Source organism: Vanessa cardui, chromosome 25, assembly GCF_905220365.1.
Source record: "Vanessa cardui chromosome 25, ilVanCard2.1, whole genome shotgun sequence".
NCBI lineage: Eukaryota > Metazoa > Arthropoda > Insecta > Lepidoptera > Nymphalidae > Vanessa > Vanessa cardui.
In genome coordinates, this window is record NC_061147.1 from 3,133,749 (window position 1) to 3,152,177 (window position 18,429).

The 18,429-nt window shown below is 32.5% G+C and overlaps 1 protein-coding gene across 2 annotated transcripts in view; it reads left to right on the forward strand.

Annotated features, from left to right (window-relative positions):
- The window catches only part of LOC124540454 (solute carrier family 41 member 1), a 121,258-nt gene that overhangs the window by 40,810 nt on the left and 62,019 nt on the right, over positions 1-18,429 (forward strand). Inside the window, exon 1 of one of the 2 annotated variants that reach the window (XM_047118045.1) lies at positions 8,488-8,760. The exons of the other annotated variant lie outside the window; for it this stretch is intronic. The gene's annotated coding sequence lies outside the window, so the exon portion shown is untranslated. Of the gene's footprint in view, positions 1-8,487; positions 8,761-18,429 lie in introns of those variants that run through there. 2 annotated transcript variants of the gene reach the window in all.

The window sequence follows — 18,429 nt, forward strand, 5'->3', positions numbered from 1 at the left end:
GAAGCACATCAATATTCAGCGGTGCTTGCCTGGGTTTGAACCCGCAATCATCGGTTAAGATACACGCGTTCAAACTATTGGGCCATCTCGGCTTTATAATCCCATGGGACGTCAATCCTACACGTAGTAGTCCAAGAGTTCCCTACTCTTAGGGTAGTAAGACTTTGCGTTAGTTTCTGAGGCACGAGAGTGTCCAGACTTGGAGCTACTGAAAATTGTGAATATCTCATTAGAGACATTTAAAACGTATCCTTTGACTTTATAATACTCAACAGACCGAAGCAGTCGATTATGTATTTAATATACATACAAAAACATTTAACTATATGTTTATTACAAATGAATTGTAAGCGTTTCTAAACAATATTTTCGATAAAGATCAAAATGTTTTCCAATTGTTGTTGATAATTATTTAATTTAAAGGTTTCTCATATACATATATATCTGTGTCATATGATACTTGGTTATATATAAAGTATTTTATGAAGTGTCTTGAATGCAGTCTTTATTAATACAATTACTGTATAACATTTTAATCGAGAAGATTTCAATTTTTGAATACTTAATACCAAGTGTTATACGAGAATTTATATTCAAAGGTTGGTGAATGGAACTTATCTCATTTTTGAATATATTTTTTATTAACATATGTAAGAATTAATAACATTGAATGCTTAAATATGAACTATAACTAGTTACTGTACAAATCTTGACTTCGTGGAATAGTGACAAGAATGCTAGCAGCATTTCCCCGTTGAATCGCAATTCTGATCATCCGGGCAAACGAACAGGCCTCCCGTCACCAGTTGGGTCAATAAGGTGTTACACTTTTGATGAAGGACCAAGGGTTTCGACAGCATACTTTTAGCTTAATAATTCATTATTTTAAAGAATAAACCTTGTCTATTTAATTCAAATCAAAATAAACTTTATTCAAGTAGGCTTTTTCAAGGACTTTTGAATCGTCATTTTACAATTAAGTGAAGCTACCACCGGTTCGGAAAGTAGATTATACCGAGAAGAACCGGCAAGAAACTCAGTAGTTACTCTTTTTCAACATTAAATCATCTTCTGATACATGGTACGAGTCCATCCTATCCATCCTCCTGCCCTTATCCCAATTTTACTTGGAGGTGCAGCATGTCTTCCATGCTTCTCCATCTGACGTCATCTCACAAGTAACATTATTTCTAACCATATCGCCTTTCCCACAATCCACCCATCGTTTCTTTGGTAGACCTCTACCTCTATATCCATCCACATCCATGCCCAAGACCTTGACCTATGAGAGTCGTATAGGATAATTGCTAATTGAAGACTTCAATTTTGTCACACGGGAATGAATCGTTAGGACAGACGCTGTTACATCGTTCAGGTTAAAATAACTCTTGTAACTCAAAACCTTACAATGAACTACACATATAACTTATATATATATATATATATATATATATATATATATATATATATATATATATATATATATTTGTTTTCAATGGTAATATATGAGTGAGCCAGTGTAACTACAGGCACAAGGGACATAACATCTTAGTTCCCAAGGTTGGTGGCACATTGACGATGTAAGGAATAGTTAATACTTCTTACAGCGTCATTGTCTATGGGTGACCACTTACCACCAGGTGGCCCGTATGCTCGTCCGCCAACCTATACAATAAAAATATATATATATCTGTGACGGCACATGTCCACAATGGCCTATAAAAAAGAATATCACTCAATAATCATTGAATTGTATTGATCGACGTCGTTTTGTTAATATTTTTTCTGATTACACAAAATTATCTCGCTATCCACTCGACATCTTTGTTTTATCTTCTATCTAACAGTGATTGATAAGGCAAATAAATACTTTAAACGTTTAATAATGCTCTATTATATGAATATAATAATCACATTTAATATATCAAAAAAATATTATATTATATTAAAATCAAATGATGTGCGAAGGGATGATTGAGGGTTCAAATCCAGACAAGAAACACTGAATATTCGTGTTTTATTTGTGTTATCATCAGTTAATTCATCTCGTTCACAGCGGTGAAGGAAAACATCGTGAGAAAACCTGCATGTGTCTAATTTCATAAAAATTCTGCCACATGTATTCCACTAACCCAAATTGGAAGAGCGTGCTGGAGTATGTTCCAAACTCTCTCCTCAATGGGAGGGGAAACCTTAGCCCAGCAGTGGGAATTTACAGACTGTTGTTGTTGTATATCAAATGCCATCGTTTTGTCTTCAAATGCGAGCAGAGGTTTAAAGTATTCCGGTAAACTAATTACGATTCCGCCCGAGTTCAACCTCAAACATATTGTAGAATATTACAGACACTTATCAGAAAATCCAGCGTATACTTAGATAGGGAAACGAGTATAGTACGACACAACTTAGATGTAGCATAGGCAAGTTCAATAAAACCGCTTAATACCGATTTACAAAACCTATAGAAATAGCTCCCTATCGCGCCGTTCTACGCTATTCGTCGCTATAGATTATCGCGTCATTTCAACCCGAGAAAGCAAGTGCATGTAAATCGACGTATCAAATTGATGAATATATTATCATATGATATTACAAGTTGTTGCGTTAGTGTAAAGATCATATTCACATAAGAAATAAATGTTGACAATTTGGGATAGTCATCTTAATTCGGATTTGATCGGTTTTACGATGTTTTCCAATGCTAAGTTGTGTCGTACTACTCCTCAATCTATGGTAGATTAAATTGGATATATTTTCCTTATAAATAGCATTTTTTTATGTCTGTCCGAACAATAAAGAATTAATATTGAGACATTTACTAAAACTATCTCAATTATAGGCTAATGTATCAAGCAATTATATTGATCTAGTTTAGCATAATAATTTAACATTTTTAATTTATTTATATATTTTATTAATAAGAACATGCATTCAAGTAAAACTCGCAGCTCTTCCGAGAAACTTCGATTTTATTCAAATGATTTTGTGAGAATTTCGGAACCGGCGACAGGTTTTTTTTTTAAATTTAAATTTCATTAAAAACTGAAAGTCTCATTTCGCGCCAAAATTATGAAACCTCTTTTAAATGATTTTTTATGCCAATAGTATAAAGTTGACCTATATATTTAGTAAAACAAGATATACATGAAACTGAAATTTATAAATAAATATATGAAAAAATTCACCAAGGGGCACATATACATGCTCGGTAGCGAGATGTGCTGGTCGGAGATGCGCTCCTTCTGCGAAAATGTCATGTCGCAGAAGGTAGCAGCGGAGCGGGAGCGGGAAAAGAATGCCGCCGCTGACTCGCTCCGCAGAAGATGACCGGGGAGAAGGAAAAATCGCTACGCGCACCTTCTCCCTCCGCCTCAATAGGCGCCGTAGGGACCAGGGGGGGTTCCAGTACCCTGGGAATCCCCCCTAGCTGTTGGAGGCCCGTATAGGCGGGCCGACCGTCAGGGCGTCAGGGTAGTATGCGTAAGCGATCTCGTGGCGTCCGCCGAAAGACGGAGAGGGTACCGCTGGTTTTTTAGTGGGTAAACCCGGTGTGCTTGGGCGTACACAGTGTGACTTAAATTTACTTATTTTTAATTATTATATTGTTTTGACGTATTTTGTTGGATTTATTCGTAAGTTCCGTGCTGTCCCAACAAAACGAAAATGGTTTTCATTGGTTTGATTGTGCCAAGGAGTTCCTTTCCCCCCTCCAGAAAGATCGAGGTATAAGTGCAATTTAACGCGTTTTTATAATAAATTGGTATGAAATGTAGCATTATTAACTTAAATTAAATCAGCTTACCCCTTTACACATACAACATTAATACCTACTCATCAGATATTCTACCGCTAAACAACAGTACTCAGTATTTTTGTGTTCCTATTTGAAGGATGAGTCAGTGTAACTACAGGCACAAGGGCCCTAACATCTTAGTTCCTAAGGTTGGTTGCGTGTTTGCGATGTAAGAAATGCTTAATATTTCTTAGAGCACCATTGTCTATTAGCGATGGTTACCACTTACCATCAGGCCCATATTCTCATCTACTAATCTATGACATAAACAATAGTAATAATAATAAAGTGTGAAGGCATAGCGACAGTGGCAAAATATGTCTGCTAGTATGTCAGACGTTTTGTATTGTTTGTTTTCGCATAGCTACTAAACCGGTTAGGGGATCGGATCTTCCGTGAGATCAAAGCAGGGTTAGCACGATTTTTATAAATACATTTATTTAAATAAACCAATCGTAATTACCTTCATAAATCATAATTACAGTAAAGCGAGTGTACATTATGAACTGTTTAAAGTTTGTATATATTATATGACTACAATCGATTATTATATGTATGTTTTGGTATGTTAATATGTTAGACAAATAAATTAAGCAAGTTGAATAGCCTTAGCGTTGACAAATATAAGAACAATAGCTGTATTTCCTTGCTCAGTTATTTTCAATTAAAGAAGTTCATGTTTTAACTATTAGGCAATGCACCTGCAAGCCCCCTGGTGTTGCAGATGTCCATGGGCGGTGGTAGTCACTTTCCATCTGGTGAGCCTACTGCTCGTTTGCCACCTATTTTATAAATATTTCAAAAATAGTAGTAATGATACATATTAAATAAATATACTTTTAAATAATACCTGATTATTATTTTTTCTGGCCTATTACTAAAAAATCTCAATATCACAATAATATATAACGATAATTATTTATTATAATGACCTCATGATCAAATGATGTAATGAACTTTTTAAATCCTTTTTTCGACTTTTTTTCATTACGATCGTGTGATTTGAAAATATTATTCGTTTGATCATAAAAGGGTCTTATAATAAAATATCTTCGTTCTATTTATACTTAAGGTAAATATAAACTAAGACAACCTCTGATCACTCACAAAAGACCTTTGTTACTAGCGGATTAAATTACGATTGTTATATCAACACATAGATATAATTTGAACTTTAAGTATTCAGATATAAGAGTCATTTTACCTTTTATACATCTCTAAGAGAATCGAGTTATCGGAAAGGTAGAAGTTTAGTTTAACATTTGAAAATCGAAGTCTCATAATAATCGTCGGTCACGCTAAAATCATTTTAACGATATTTCTTCTGTCAATGTTTATTGGCAAAGGTGTTAATTTATCCAGCCAAGGGTTATCATTGATATTAAAAAAATTATAAGTGTGAGAAATATTAAACATTCTTTACAACTTAAATGTGCCTTGGTTTACACTGGCTTACTTATCCTCCAAACTGAAACACAACAATAAAAAGTATTTCTGTTGGGCTGTACAATATAAGATCAGTGCACAAGCCGCAAGTAAAAAAGAAAAAAAAAGCGTAATTCAATATATTAAAAATAATGACTTAATTTGCCAAATCTGTCATGGCAACAGTAGGTTAATTATTATTATAAAATAAGCAGTCCGCTTGTTGCTAGCTGGGAGTACACATGTGTGGTCCCTGTCTTTAAATTGGACCTTATGTTATCTGTGCCGTGTCGCGTGTCACTGTGACACCTGACACCGCGTTATCTTTAACTAAACAAAACTGTACATAGTTCTTTTGATCTCAGTTTTTTTTTTATAATTGGGCTTGCGCTATTTATAATGTCGACTTAACTTTTGTTAGCGCTAATGGCCTAGTTAATATAAGTGGATTAGAGTACAAGGTCGAGGGTTTGTAATCCAAGCGAGCACTTATAAGTTGTTCATACATTTAGAAACGATTTGAAGGAAAAATATCTTAAGAAACCCTTCTTAATATAAAGATGATTTCTGAAGAGGTTTTAATCGCAGTGAGTTAAATTTAAAATACATTTGACGACCTCCTTGGTCGAGTGGTCTGTACACCGGTTTTCATGGGTACGCCGCTCCGAGGTCCCGGGTTCGATTCCCGGCCGAGTCAATGAAGATTATCATTAGTTTTGTATGTTGTTTTGAGTCTGGGTGTTTGTGGTACCGTCGTTACTTCTGATTTCCATAACACAAGTGCTCTAGCTACTTACATTGGGATCAAAGTAATGCATGTGATGTTGTCTCATATTTATTTATTATTTATTATTATATGTATTACAACTGGCACATACGTCTGTTTATTTTTTATCCTGGCACATACGTCTGTTTATTTTTTATCACTGATTCGAAGTAGTCTCATAGCTGACAAATGCATCTTAACGGAAGATTCCAGGTTCAAGGCCGGGCAACATCACTTAGTTTTTAGTGCTTTAGCGGTTCCAATAATCAATCTTACGCTGTCTTATGATGAAAAAGTTGAGGAAAACTGCATGTGTCAATGAACTGATATTTTTACTTTACGTACTTGACACTTACTTATAAAAGGACCCTAATGGAATTAAATAAATTGATAGTCATTAATTTAACTTTTAAAAAATCAAGAAGAAATACATATGAAAAAAGTCTCGTCATCTCCCTTACTATATGAAAGATTTTGTACCTCGGACTATGAAAGGAAAGTAAGAGCGTGGGGTCATCGCTAGTACAAAATAAACAATAAAACGCTTCTGTTGTTATATTCTTTATCATATGTACTAACAATAAGTTATTATCTATTAATTATTAGACTCTTATTAAAAAAATGAAATTGTATAGGAAATTAAAAATGTGATTTATTAATTGATTTGCTCAGATAAGAAACAAAAGACAGATAGAGCGCTCGGAGCATTATAGAGAAGCAATAGCGAATACACAATCCATAGCGATTGAAAATTCCAATTAGTGAGAAACGACCAGTTTATGTTATCACGTTATTTTTTATGGTATAGGTTGGCGGACGAGCATATGGGCCACCTGATGGTAAGGGGTCACCATCACCCAAAGACAATGACTCTGTATGAAATATTAACTATTCTTTACATCGTCAATTGCCACCAACCTTGGGAACTAAGATGTTATGTCCCTTGTGCCTGTAGTTAACTGGTTCACTCACCCATCAAACCGCAACACAAAAATACTGAGTACTGTTATTTGGCGGAAGAATAACCGATGAGTGGGTGGTGGGTACCAATACGGGCTAGCATAAAGCCCTACCTACAAGTGACTGAGAGTGTCAAAGTACCTACTGTCACTAGAAATATTCGCTAGTAATTCAGTATTCGCTTTTTTAGCTACACTATAACATAATCTTGAAATTGCTGTTCTGTTTTATAATATGACTTGATTTATGCATCTCGTTTAATTTCAATTTTATAGTCTTTTGTTTTTAAGAAACTATTTCTTCGAAATAACATTACTCTGCTCATAATATATGTTAATTTATTCAAAACATATTAAACGTTTGAGTAATTGTCGTTATAAATTTATATTAACACGTTTGCGCCGATATTCGAATGAGGTTTAATTAAATTATTAAATTAAAAAAAGTTTTTATAACTTTTTTAAATTGTCTATGTCTAAATTTAATTGTCTATGATTCGTATCTTTTATATTTGACAGTACGCCACATAACATAAGGTTAAGGTTTCTATTGCAATTATTAGTATTATTATAATATAGTACATATTTGTTAATCTGTGAACGACGACTGAGAGAAGAGAGAGAAGTATGGAAGAGGTCATGCTGCGCCGATCCCAAATACAATTGGGATAAGGGTACGAGGATGATGAATACCTGTGTGTTTCTCTCATCATTCTCAGTAGTAGACTGAAGTTAATAGTTTCAGCAGTTCCATATCACAGAAAATACTTGCAGCCATTGAATAAGAGACGACTACGTCTGCGCACACAGCACAAGACTTATAGTATATTGCAATGACTATTCGTTCGCAGAACAGCTGCTGTGATCGAGGTCAAATCTAAAATATATTAAACATATATATACAATTTTTTTTTCTGACTGAACGCTAAGCCACAACTTCATCTAGAAAATTTTGTAACAGACGGTTATTTAATTTTGAAAATTCTTATAAAGAAGTCATGCGAGTTTTTTTTTAATACGTTATACACCAAAGAGTATTTAATTATTTTGATAAAACGTTAATTAAATTACCTTGATCTTCCGTGAAGGTTAGAATGATAGGTTGCAATATAATGTTTGGAACTAATTCTATTTTTTTTAATTACATTAATGTTTAAAATATCCGATAAGTCTAAGGACAAAATCTTATACTTAATTTTTTTTTTAAATAATTGTAACATTTTTCCTATAATTTGCGAAACATAGAGATATTATATATTTTATGAAATATTAACGTAACGTACGATATGTCAAGAAAGTATAATATGTATATGTAAATTAATTTCATTCATACGTAAAGACAAGCCAAATGGCAGCCCTAACCCCTAAACCCGCCAAGTTCACAGTTTCACACGCACTTCGATCGTTGACCGGTATTTTTTTTTAAACCGGTCCAACGCCGGCTGAGTTCGAGAAACCCCCTCGTACAGCCGACGAGACGCCGCTTTGTATTCTTATCATTATCACTGATTGAGTTCTACACCTGATATTAAGGCAAAGGACGGACAACTCCATGACAGTACACTCGCAGACGCCGCACGAAACGCACCTGTTACTCTACGTCAGAGGTTCCCGCGCAAATCCGCGAAAAATGTAATTGCATTTCGAAATTAGAACCACAGATTAAAGACTGCATGGGGTAAAAAAAATTATAGACTGGGCAGTGTATATATTATCTGTAAATAAAGTGTTTTTTTTTAAGTGTATATATTTAATTTTAAAATTATAAAATCCTGTGATATTAGTAATTAAGAGAGCTGGAGAAAATACGACCGCAAGTGAGTATTATTGCATGTTTCTTTATTTTTTTTTTTAATAATTTATATCAATGGAATGTGCAGGTAAAATGTATAACAAAGGCCAGTGGCCTCTCTTTTATATGAACACCATAAAGGAATAAGAAACGACATACATTTCTTCTTAAGAAAAAACTATACCTTCCATTTTACAATGCGTTTCGTTTGAGTTTATTTAGTTGTCAGTTCTAATTTAGAGTGATGTACAGTTAAGCTTTGTATATATCGATAATTTTTATTTGGTTTTGTTATAATTCATGTTTATTATATTAATTAGGGATTAAGAAGTGAAAATAAATAATTCGAAATATTTATCGTGACAAATCGCAATTTAATTTACGTTCAGCAATGATTATAATAATAATAACATGCTTTATAAATGTAAATATTAATATAAAGTTTTACAATTATCAGACAAAACTTTGATACACTTTTAGATAGATAACAAATTCTTATTTTTTGTCAATATTATTAATATATCTCACAAAGCGAAACTGAAATGAAACTATGTAAATCAAATTATTGATAATACATTTTCCCCTGTAAATAATGTCTTAATCATTATTATTATTCGTTTAATTGTAATAAATTATTTAAATACAGACTGTAATGATAGGCATACGTCGTTCCTTTTCCTTTTTTATATATTTTAAGTTAACACAGTGGCATTATTATATTCGTCTCTATTTCTAGTTAGTCTTAACACCACTTAAAGTAACATACACATATGCTCTTTCACTATAAGTTGTAAAATATGATAATTGTTATCGTATATTCTAACGATGATTTCAATATATTAATGCAATATTTCAATTGGTTTTATCGTTCAATAAATCACTCGGAATAATTTCTCCATTTATCGTGTGACACAATACGTTTCATCACAACACTAGTTTATTGAAATATGTATCGATTAATAGAGAAAAAAGTTTTTATATCACAATATTGATAAACACGTGCAGGCCGAAAACAAATGATACTTATCGTATAATATTCGTAATTTCATAGATTCGCATGGTTATTTAGAGGTAGGAGCTTAAACCTACCTAGGTAGGTACCATCCACATATTACCTATTCTACAGCCAAAGAGTATTATTGGTATGAAATATGAGTAAGTCAGTGTAACTATACTAACGAGTATTTCTATAATATATTTCATAACGATCTTTTGGTCAGTAAGGATTTAATATTAGAGCTCTTTGTTAAAATATTATTCATTTGTGAATTATATATACAAGATAATATGTACTATATGTACTATGTATAAAAGTTAGTTTCTTATGTAAATTACATACACATTTACTAAGCAAGGCATGTCAACGACGATGACCTTATGTCTAACATATACGAATACTTTGATTATATGTATTTAAAATTTTATTATTTATGATTGCACAACAGAAAAAAAATACGATTAAACTGGTGAAATATTTCACAACATTCATGCCTAGCTGAAAAACATTTTATCAAATAAGTATCAATACTATGCAGATATTTTATAGAAAAGAATTCGAAACTCACCGCTGTACATCACCATGAAATGTCAGAAAATCATGTGATGATAATAATAACACAAAAATGCATAATTGATTCTTGGAAATTGATTATAAGGTATGTTATTTTGGAATTCTGAATTCGAATTTACAATTGGTATATTTTTCATATTTCTATAGCAATTTGAAAAATCATTAACAGCTTACTTTCACATTTTGTTTTTATGACGTTGTAAATACACGTACAAAATAAACGTATAAATCCTTTTTTGTAAATACCTTTTCCGCTTGTCACAATAGCTATCTTTTAATAAATAAATAAATTTAAATTCTTTTGTGTTCATTGTTTTCAAAAACCTTAAGAGATTATTTTTCGGTTTATATTAGCTAAGTAATTAATATATAATATATTTAATTGATTAACGCTTTAAAATAGCGTATCATTCTAGGAACAATAAATAAACAAACAAACTAATAAGTGTCTGGTTTTGAACCCGCAATCATCGATTAAGATTGCGTTGTAACCACTCAACCATCTCCATATATAATGCTTTAAGTGTATCACTTGGAAAATACAAACGTCATATACTATAATACTATGATGAATGAGAATCGTATAACATACAAATATTTGGCGAGACAAACAATTGGATTGTTATTTAATTAGCTTATTTAATAAATGTAATCTGTTACGCCATTCGAGGCGAGATGGTCCAGTGGTTAGAACGCGTGCATCTTAACCGATGATTGCGGGTTCAAACCCAGCCAAAGACACCTGAATATTCATGTGCTTAATTTGTCTTTATAATCGTGAGGAAACCTGCATGTGTCTAATTTCATAGAAATTCTGCCACATGTGTATTCTATCAACCCGCATTGGAACAGCGTGGTGGAATATGTTCCAAACCTTCTCCTGTAAGGGAGAGGAGGCCTTAGCCCAGCAGTGGGAAATTTACAGGCTGTTGATGATGTTGATGTTATAAAACATGAAGACCTTTAAGGTAATGGTAACCTTACAGCATAAACATAAGCTGCTCTTATTATTCAAGTTTTTTTAAGGCAACTGCAAGCTCTCTGGTGTTTAACAAGTCCATGAGCGGATATCCATTTTTCATCAGATGAGTCTCTTGCACTTTTGCCACCGGTACTAAAAAAAAATAGAAAAAATACGTAGAAATCTGCTGTCACTTAAAAGTGAAAATAATAATGTTCTTTTTTTAAACCCAATACGGGAGCAAGGGCTGATTTTTTTTTCAACATGTATTTTATATCCCTAATATTCACTATATCTTATCTAACATTGAAAAAGCGTTATCATTACAACCGAAGAAAACGCTACCGACGTGTTTAGTTTAACATTACATGTAGATAATTAATTTACAATTATATTATTATAATATTATTTGTTCGTGTATTAAGCTATGTAGAATACACATTAATTGTTTACTAATGTAAGGATGATAAAGTATGTTAGTTTAGGCAAACGGACTCAGTAACCTCTAATAAGCGTATATACTAGCGTCTCGCCCCGGCTTCGCACGGGTGCAATGCTGATACGAAATATACTACAGAATCTGTTTATTTACAACTTTACCTTAGAAACCTCTATAATTATCAGAGTTTCTTTACTATATTGTCCATGTATTATATATTAAAATCAAAATCAATCAAATCAAAATAACCTTTATTCAAGTGGGCTTTTACAAGCACTTTTGAATCGTCAATTAACAATTAAGTGAAGCTACCACCGGTTCGGAAACTAAATTATATCGAGAAGAACCGGCAAGAAACTCAGTAGTTACTCTTTTTCAACATTAAAAAAATACAAAGGCATGTTAGTTAGTACAATTATTTTAATTAACATATCCAGCGTGGAAGTCAACAGGTATTAATTACACGCTTTTTTATCATCTACAAAATCTTGTATCGAGTAATACGCCTTCCTGTCGAATCACTCTGTCTATAAAGATAACCGCATCAAAATCCGTTGTGTAATTTTATGTGCATACATAGGGACGGACAGTGGTAAGCGACTTTGTTTTATACTATGTATTGATGATGTATATTGTATTATATTCGCGCATTTAAGAGAAGGAATTATTTTGACAGTTGACAGTAACAGATAATGATTCATTAAAGCACAGAGTAGATGAACACTAGTTAAAAAAATACATTTAGAAGCTGAAGCTACGTGTAAAAAAACAATAATATCCATTGACGAATGGTATTTAAAAACTCATTCTTGGTTTGCCAGAATAATTTATCATTTTAAACAAAGCAAAAAATAAGCAGAAATCTATGAGATATAGGTAAAATTTGTATACGTTTAGCAGAGTTTTGCTTTGGCTGAATATTTTGTGTATAAGCAATACAGATCAAATCTGAGGAGTCGGTAATGTCAAAAATGTAATAACAAAAATTATATGTAATTAATTTGCAAGTTGTTGATGCGAATATGAAAACTTTTTGCCAGGATTCTTTTTGTTATTTTAAAATAAAAATAATAAATATTCTGTCCAAGAAATAAGGAATTTTCGACAATATCATTGGAATTGGCTGAGCAGTCGATATCAGTGTCGTAATACGTCATCCTCAATGAGATCTCTATTAATGTCAACTGCAAACCAATGCCCCGTATACACGTGAGCACAACACACGCAAATACAGAGATACACGTGTATGTCATGGCCTATAAATTCCTAATAAAATTGCTATGTGATAAATCAAAAGATAACTGTACTGTTTGTCCTTTAAACAATAAAGATTATTAATTAATAATACAAATGCATGACCGATAAGTGGGTAATAAAACATTAAAAATTACAAATCATTTATATTGTTTTAAATTTATATTCACGTCTTGGTGTAAGTATAGTATCAAAATAGGCACTTTATATTTTAAGTTGGTATCACATTGGCGTTGTAGCACCAATGCGCTACCAACCTTGGTAACTTGGATGATTTATCCCTTGCCTGCAGTTATCCTAGCTCACTCACCTTTCAAACCGGAACACAACAATTTAGTATTTTGGTACTGATGGTGCCAACTTAGAAACCAAGTAGACTTAAACTAGTTTTAAATCGCCAAATGTAGTAAATATAAAATAATTTCGGGTTCGAAATATAAATTTAACCGAGAAGAACTGGCAAGAAATCAATCTTAACAGATCTATAATATTTTTTCCATAAAACATTTTTTTTTAAAACAACTTGTTGCTGAAGCTATGGCTTTTGAGGTCTTTTTTTCGTCTGAAGTCCATCCTGGGTATAGAAATTTTTCTAACCTACCCAAAAAAGTAATTGAAATAATTGCGTATTCAACATATTTTTTAGAGTTCTCCTAAGTAAAATGTAATGAAAAATATTAGACTACTTAAAAGTCGATTTACGATTACATAACTATAAAAAAAATACAGACGAATTGATAACCTAATCCTTTTTGAAGTCAGTTTAAAATATTCAATATTTTTAATTAACAATGAAAGATTTGACGTCAGAAAATTACAAACATTGTAAGTAAAATAAAAGTAAGTAAAAAGACATTTAAAATATTGATAGCTCGCGTTTGAATAACAATTAAATCTTATCTGAACTTATAAATACATTGTCTGATCATATTCGTTACATTGATGTTGTCAAATAATAGGATGACCATAATTCTTAGAGCTTCCGTATTCGTGGTCGGTAAACTAATGCACTATTAGGAAGGACGCTACATTTTCCGGTCACATATGTCATTATTGCGCAGGCGCATCATTACAATGACTGTCAGCGTTAAAATCGGAGTCTATGTAAGTGTGTTACAGAAACATATGCTTTATTGTTTTATAAACTTAGAAATATTTTCGTCTAATTATTAATAATAGGTACTTTTCTATTAGACTAATAAATTTCACTTCTTTTATAGAAATTAACTCTAAAATTGTAGTATTAAGTCATATAGAGTTAATGCTTTGTAAAAGTAATTTGGTATGCTTTGTTTTTCGAATAATCAAACACTTCTTTACTTATATTTTGAATATAGATATGTTCTATAAGCAAAGACATTGGAATACTAATTATGTTCGAACGCGTTTTAATATAAATAGTTCATTTAGTTACATCTACTTGCAAAACTTTGCCAGTGTCATGTAAACTTCAAATATACTATACATAGTATATAAGCTTTATATAGAAATCTATATTAAGCTTATATACGGGTATATATATAGCGGGTTGGTGGAATACACATGTGGCAGAATTTCTATGAAATTTGTCACATGCAGGTTTCCTCACGATGTTTTCCTTCACCGCTGAGCACGAGATGAATTATAAAGATAAATTAAGCACATGAATCAGCGGTGCCTATCTGGGTTTGAACCCGCAATCATCGGTTAAGATGCACGCGTTCTAACCACTGGGCCATCTCCACTCTATCACAACCGATTCCCTTAAATGGGAGCGAAACCGCGGGCGACAAATTTATTAGCGACAGTATATATAATATAATTGTGTTTTCATAATTTGTATCAGATTTCGATATAAAAAACTCACCTGTCAGATACATAGTTATCACATTCGAACGTAAATAGTATAGTAAAGTACTTATATCAAAATTAACGCTCATTAAACTAAATCGTCATTCATGAAAACATTTCCTTTAAAGTACCACAATGGTCATGTCATTAACGCTCACTCAATTGTCCTTTTGACGTCATAATGGCCGTGATAAATCATTACGTCTTTAGCGATAGCTTTTAAAGCAATTTTGCGTAAATTATATGTATAAAAAAACGGCACATAATAATATGTAAAGTTCTACTAAACGTTTGAAGCGTATTCATAATTTCCGCATTCCACATTATTGCATTTATTATGTAGAAGCGTTTTTTTTCTACCGCCAAATAGCAATAAATAGTGTTGTATACCATTGAAGGTTACTGTAACCATGGATACAAGGAACATAACATCTCATTTCTCAAGGCTCTTGACGCATCGACGAAGTAAGGGATGATAAATCACTAATCATCGGGTACCCCATTTATTTGTCAGAGTAACTATATTTAATTTATAAAACTGACCAACTGCGAGTCCGACTAGTGTCTATAAAAAGAGCAAAAACACATTAAATATTTATTTTATTCAGTTTGTAGTATTTTTTATTAAAGTGGCAACAGAAATACACGATCTGTAAAAAATTCAAATGTCTAACTAACATTGTTCGTGAGATACTGCCTGGTACCTAACAGACGGTGGAGTTGTTAACTCCCAATATTGGTGGCGCATTTCTGTAATATTCCTTGCATGGTTATATTTTCTCTTAAGGTCAATGTGGCTTACATGCTCGACCGAAAACATATACCATAAAAATTAACAATCCAAAAACTTGATTAGCCCAATATAAACAAGAAATCAACCCAACGATGTAGAACATTTTACTTCTTTCGATAAAAGTGTTTACTGTAGAACATTCAAGTATCAATTTTGTAATATAACCGTAATTTATGAAGTAAATGGTTGTTTACAAATATAAGTTAATTCTTGTTATTTCAATGAAAGATAATTTATAATAATTATCTGTATGGAGTAAATTTGCAGAACCTTGAGGCTAGCGATAAAAGATTGATAAGTGTTTGCGGATCATCCACGGATATCCAGTACAAGGATGCACTCAAGAACGCATTCCTGTCGTAAGGTTTCTTCTGATTGGTGCAGAGGTCACTGCAAATGATAAGCGCCTCGGTCATTGGTTCATTCACCGTATACAAATTATTTCTTTTATATGGTTGGTCTAACCCAAAAATATTTTTATTCGTAAAAAGAACCGTGGTGGGACAAGGGTGCAATCCATTGGTATGCTCTTTTTTGATTGGTGCAGAGGTCGTTACAGATGATGAGGGCTTTGGTCATTGGTTCTTTTACCGAATATCAATTTTTTTATATTATACATCCAAAAAATGTATTTCCCCAGGTTCATGACACATTTAGTTAGTAAGAGATGATTATTAGTGCAAGGGCAGCTTATTTGCCAGCATGCCATGTGACGACCTCCGTGGTCGAGTAGTGTGTACACCGGTTTTTAAGGGTATGCCATTCCGAGGTCCAGTAGAAAAGGTTCATTAGTTTTCTATTTTGTTTTGGGTCTGGGTGTTTGTGGTAGCGTCGTTACATCTGATCTTCCATAACACAAGTGCTTCAGCTACTTACATTGGGATCAGGAGTAATGTATGATGTATGTGATGTTGTCCAATATTTATATTTATTATGTCTATCTATTTTTAATAAAGGTCTCTCTTGCTCAGACAGAATATGCAGGGTGAAGTGAACAACACAATAATTTTGATTGTTTTATGATCAGAATTAATTCGCTATGTTTTCTATAATTAAACTAATTAATTCAAGTGCAATGTGAATATCTTCCGGCTTTGTAAAAATAATGAAAAATATGTCGGAACGTAACATTAAACGAGTTTTTTTATGTTCTACGTAAGTTAAATATTTAACATGTAACCTTCCTCTCGAATCACTCTATGTTTAAAAAAACCGCATCAAAATCCTTTGCTTAATTTAAAAGATCTAAGCTCTTGACGACCTTCGTGGTCGAGTGGTGTTTACATCGGTTTTCATGGGTACGCCACTCTGAGGTCCTGGGTTCAATTCCCAGCCAAGTCAATGTAGGTTATCATTTGTTTTCTATGTTGTCTTGTGTCTGGGTGTTTGTCGTACCGTTGTTACTTCTGATTTTCCATATCACAATTGCTACTTAAATTGGGATCAGAGTAATGTATGTGATGTTGTTTCATATTTAAGCTCACGTACAGACAGCAGTAAGCGACTTTGTTTTATACCATGTAATAATGATTATAATGATAAATGTATAAATTTCGCTCTAAACCAAGTTTATGTTTCGCTGGCTATTTCGTTGACCTTGTGAAGGCTAAACCAACTCACTCATTATTATTTATCCTGCAGACTACCAAATGTGTATCATGACCTCGTGAATAACCTACAATAACTTAATGTTCTTAGGGTTAGAAGTTGGTATTATAAATGTTGACAACTTGATCGTGTTTATTGTTTGTAAATGACAGCTCTTGGTTTTCATTTCAAGAATACAAGTCGTGATACAAAAAACACTTCTAAAGAGATTTTTTTGTATGATATGATTTTTTCCTTTTATTTGTAAGGTAATGATCTCATATACATTTATTATAAGGATGTATAGTAACACCCTGTACATTTCCCACTGCTGAGATAAAGCCTCCTCTTCCAATCTCCTTCTTAAGGAGAGGGTTTGGAACATATTCCACCACGCTGTTCCAATGCGGGTGAAATGCACATGCAGCAGAATTTCGATAAAATTAGACATATGCAGGTTTCCTCATGATGTTTTCCTTCACCGCCGAGAACGAGATGAATTATATACACAAATTAAGCACATATATATTATGGTACTTGCCTGTGTTTGAACCCGCAATCATCGGTTAAGATACACGCGTTCTAACCACTGGGCAGCTGAGGATGTATAATTAGTTCATATGTTAGTATTAAGGCACTATGATGATATGTATTTCTGAACTTTTTATTTTATAGTATCTATATTCCGAAACGAAAGTTGCTCTACTATTAATTTAATTCTGTATTTAACTATTGATTTTATGGAGCTCCATAGCCGTGAACGAAAACGTTTATTTTTTATAGTACTTTATTAGCTTCTGGAAAATGTAATATAATTATGAATAGTGATCTTTAGGTGATTGTATCTTATACTAAATAATAGCTCAACGAATAAAATCATATTACTTACAAGATTCTTTTTTCTTTTACGATTTCTAAATAATCTGTAATTATCCGAAACCATCCGAAACAATTTCCGAAATATCCGAAACCGGTGAAATATTATTCATATATCTGTATCCATATCCGAAATGACGTAATAAAATCCCTAGTCAAAACTACCTATGTTTTTAAATATAATGAAAAATATTGTTTTATTACTCTAATAGTTAAATGTTATTTGCGAAGGTCATAAAACAATTAATACCAGCTAGTTCAGATTAAAATAACGGCTAAATGATTATACTGATATCTTTATCAGTCGAAGGGTAGATAGACGGAAATATTTATGGCATAAAGTACCAATATCAAGTTGAAATTTTGATTACGAAATTCATTTTA